Source organism: Temnothorax americanus, unplaced genomic scaffold (assembly GCF_048541705.1).
Source record: "Temnothorax americanus isolate GAGA-0224 unplaced genomic scaffold, ASM4854170v1 Scaffold27, whole genome shotgun sequence".
Taxonomy (NCBI): Eukaryota; Metazoa; Arthropoda; class Insecta; order Hymenoptera; family Formicidae; genus Temnothorax; species Temnothorax americanus.
The window spans coordinates 867,737-872,500 of NW_027509411.1; the positions used below are offsets into that span (position 1 = coordinate 867,737).

Sequence of the window (4,764 nt, forward strand, 5' to 3'; positions counted from 1 at the left end):
TTATATATAAAAGTGCATTCTTTTCTACTATCTCTTGATTAGTGATTTGTTCAAAATCTTCAAGTAATTGTATTTCATGACAACTAGGCTCATAATTACTTAAATTTTGCACTAGAAAAATGAATAATTGGTACATTAATAATATATCTCAATTTTATCAGTAATTTCGCTATTTATCATTAACTTTATACATAGATGTATAAAGTTAATGATAAATACATAGATGTATACATAGATGTATAACTTTATACATAGATGTATAAAGTTAAGGACAACTATATACATGAACATGATGAGACCGGCGGCGAATCTTTTTTAATACAATACAATGATTAATATAATACGATGGGAAGTTACACAAGTATTTACAAAAAAGTTTTAATTTTTTTCATACCTTCTCCAGTTTCTTCTGGTATGTTATGATTATATATTTCCTCCCTAATTGTCGTATCGACATTTTGTCCGACTTGTGGGGTATTACTAAGTAATATATCTTCTTCTTCATCAGACAATCGGTCTGCTGGATAAACAGAATCTGGATTATGTACATCACTTATAGTAATTAACGATTCACAACTACCATCTCCTTCAGTATTTTTTCGTACAGAAAATACATGTTCTGAGTGTTTTCCAAGGATATACCATTTCAAACGATTTTTTACTTCTACGGGTGTGGGATGATCATATCCACTTCCCATGGATCTTATGTAGGAAAAGAAATTTTCTAAAATGTCCTGATTTAATCTTCTCGTTAACACATATTTTACGTCAAACATTTCAGATGAGTACTTCTCTTGTAAATGTGCAAACATTTCTTGCAGCGATCTGTTACATAATAAAATTCCTTTCTGGAATTGCAATAAACTCTTTCTTTGCCCAACTCGCATTTCCATCATAAATTCGTTCATATTACTAATAATCTTATTTTGTTCTTCTACGTTAATGCCATAGGCATTTGATACGCCACATTTGTCATATTTAAATTTGCTGTTGAAGACATCAAACCAATCATTGAAAAGTTTTAATATCTCGGATGTATGTTTCCATTGTGTATTGCCAAGAAGACCATTTTCTCCACACCATTTAATGGCTAGTGCATTTTTATTTGAGAAAACTTGAGCTGCTAGTTTCACGTTTTGTCGTTGCGTGCCTCTCGCATCAAGATGTAGTGTACTTAATTTGTGACATATTTTCAAATCACCATTATTCAACGTTAGTAGTTGTTCTAAACATGTTTTGTCCACAAAGTTTTCTTTAATTTTAAATCCAGAATCTAGCAAATTGTTTCTTGCTAATTTCAAAAGGTGCGGAACGTCTGCATAAAAAAATATTTTTAGGGAGTTGTTTGCGGGTTGCGTAATGAAACATTGTTTCTCGATATTTGTTGTGATTTTATCCCTGGAATGACTATAATCTTCAACTCCAATATTACAATCTTTCCACAACTTCATATTGCTTGAACCCATATCGCACGTAACAGCAATAACAGTGTAATCTATTTTATATAGCTCTTGTATGACAGTAAATAAAATATCACGGGACATTGATACATCAAAATTATAATAAACTGGTTGCCTCCAATTCTTGAATAAACCTCGAGCCATGATAAACAGACAAGTCTTATGAGGCCCATAAACTTTTTGTTGCTTTCTGTCAATGTCTAACTTATTTGAAATATATACATCGTCGAATGTTAAAACAGTTATTTTCTCTACTGTTGAAAGATTGTGTCCTTTACTTGACATAATGTTTAGAACCTCATTTAAAATCCCAGGTAAAACTGTAAACTTAGCTACCCAATTGTGCAAAGTTGTTAAACACGGCAATGGTACCTTTTTAACATTCCTTAAATATTTATATGCTTTTGGACTTAACGAGCGTAAAGAAATGGCAGACATGATGTCTTCATGCGACCAATGTACGCGGTTTTGTGTCGACATTAATATTGAAATTTGACCTGGTGTAAATACTTTACTCAAAGCATTGGTTGCTATTGCTTCGGCTTCTTTCTGTTTATTCTTCATTATTTTTGTAACTTCAGCTTGCAACTGTGATATTTGTTTATTTAATTGTTCGTTTTTTTGTTCAAGATCTTGATTTTCTTCAAGTAATTGTTGTTTTTCTTCAAATAATTGTTGCTTTTCTTCCTCACTGTTTCGAAGCTGCATTACTAATGTTTCCATTGAACTCGCATTGTTGTCCCTGTTAATCTCTTCATTTCTGTAAAATACAAAACATTTTTATATAAAATGTATATACATATAAATGTATTAAGTATAATAGGGAAAAACTTATAATAAAGATGTATAGGTACGTACATATCTAGTTCTATTGTATCATTTTGTTCGATATTTTCAAGATATTCCCGTGTCATATTTTGTGTTTCTTCTTCAACATTTATATTGCCTTTTTCAATATTTTGATTTTGATTTTCTTCAAATAATTGTTGCTTGTCTATCTCAGAGTTTCGAAGCTCTATCAGTAATGTTTTCGTTGAACTATTGTTGCTAATCTCTTTATTTCTGTAACATACAAAACATTTTTATATAAATTATAGTGCTTGTGTGTGTGTGTGTGTGTGTGTGTGTGTGTGTGTGTATATATGTATATAGAGAAAGCTTATAAAGATATACAGCTACATACATGTCTAGTTCCTGTTTCTCTTTTGCATACTGCACAAGTTCTGCATACGTAGGTATACCAGTTTTTATTCTGAAAAAATATCAAAAAATTACTTTTTATTTACATACACATACATGTATAAATATTAATATATTAAAAAATGTAGAAAATACTTACAATACGTTATTTCCTTTTATCTTTTTATTATTTTCGTTATCTTTTTCATTTTGCGACATTCTTTTTCTTTTTATTCCTGCACATAGTTTTAACATTTTACATGGGACAGAACCTTTTTTTAATCGTCGTACTTCTTTGGCAAGTGTATTTTTTGACCTCGGTTTTGTGAATTCCATTATGAAACAATTTGTATCAAAATGGTCACTGCATATTCTTGCTAAAATTGTATCATAATATACTTATTACAATATGTATAGTTTACACAGGGTGTTAAAAAAAAGTTAAAATATTTTAAGGAAATTTACCCAGGTAGCAAGCACTCGTCATTTTGACGTCAATTGACGTCAAAAGTCCGTCATTTTGACGTCAAAATGACGAGTGCTTGCTACCTGAAAGTGCTTGCTACCTGATAATAAGGGGAAATACATTTATTACAGCAACTTACCTGAATCAACTTTCAAACTTGTCTCAGTTTGTTGACAAGCATTAAGCCATTGCTTACGAATTGGAATTTCTTTCGGGAATCTAAAAAAGGTTATTCCTTTTGCATCTCCGTCGCATGTTCGATTTTTGCAATTTTTTATGGAACACGATGGCATTGTTTCTGTAAACAAAATATAATATGTAGCTTACTAATAATAAGTTGGCACATTTAAAGATGGCCAGGACAAACCTCTTATCGTAGTAGCTGTAGATTCGTTGGGCCCAAGAAACTGCGCGGTAAACTGGTGTACGATGGTTTGTCTAGAGACTTGGATTTTTCCTTATTGGTCCAATCATAAGCTGACCGTTCCTCGTAGAAGCTCTTCTTCACAAACAGATAAGAAAATTTCCAATGTGTTGCTTACATTCTCATCAAAGTTACAATATTATGACGATAAAATGTCTTTCAAAGAAATTTTTTATATAATTCATTACATGCACTAATAAAACAAGGACATTTATATTTATAAATATTATTATTAATTCTAATGATAAATACCTTCTTATCGAATGTTAGATCTAAATTAGTCAATTAAAGAAGCAAGGTTATGCGATGCATTTATATTCGACGGTAATGATCCACCTTCTCTCTGTCTAGCAGAGACATTGAGTCCTGTGTATTTTTTATTCTTTCTCCTACTACTTCCGTAAGTATGACAGGAACAACCAGGAACTAGACGTCAGATAAGCAAAACTCGCCGGTTGGATTTAAGCGAGAATCCGCTCATGCGGCGGCTAACAATCTAACCTCTTACATATCATGGAAGTAGCCATGTTGCTTTTTACATTTGGGGAGGCTTTTTGATTGGTCAGAAGGCAGTCATTATTTTAGACCACTGCGCATCTCGGGAATGAAACACCTTTCTTTTTACATCATGAGTTAACCTATCTCGATCGATCGAGAGACACGGTAGTACGCGCGGAGCGAGACCGATCGTGTGACTCTTTATTACGCGTCGCGAGGTAAGGTGCGACAACGCGCGCATACGCGCGTACGCGAAACGGCAGTAACACCGTAATCGTGCCGGCGATATACTGAATTGAATTGCTTCGTGCTTATCTAAAGATTTCGTATCCCTACATTGGGTGCGTTCAGCCGATACTTCGCTAGCCTAGCAATCGTGAGTAGTCGCTCGTTTTCGCTCGTTTCCTCTCCTTTGACCCAATGGATTAAAAGGAGAGGAAACGAGCGACTGCTCACGATTGCTAGGCTAGCGGAGTATCGGCTGAACGCACCCATCTACTATCGCTGCCGGAAAAGAAGGTTCTCTACGCTTGGCAGAAAGCAGAAAGTGACGACTGACACGTTCGATCCCGACTTCGTTGATCGCAGAAGAGCTCAACTCGAGGTACGTTTCCGATTTGCAATTAAAAAATTTTGTGCGATGAATGATACATTCATAAAAGTCAAGGATTAACCTTGCAAAACGCTGTTATGGATATAGGTAATTCTATATTTAGTTGTGCTCAGTCATATGTTGC

The 4,764-nt window shown here is 33.7% G+C and overlaps 1 long non-coding RNA gene across 2 annotated transcripts in view; it reads left to right on the top strand.

Annotated features, from left to right (window-relative positions):
- The first annotated feature begins 4,341 nt into the window (after window positions 1–4,341).
- LOC143899485 (uncharacterized) overlaps window positions 4,342–4,764 on the top strand; it is a 9,735-nt gene continuing 9,312 nt past the window's right edge. For both annotated transcript variants that reach the window (XR_013257511.1, XR_013257510.1), the window contains exon 1: window positions 4,342–4,631. This is a non-coding gene — a long non-coding RNA (uncharacterized LOC143899485). The remainder of the gene's footprint in view (window positions 4,632–4,764) is intronic.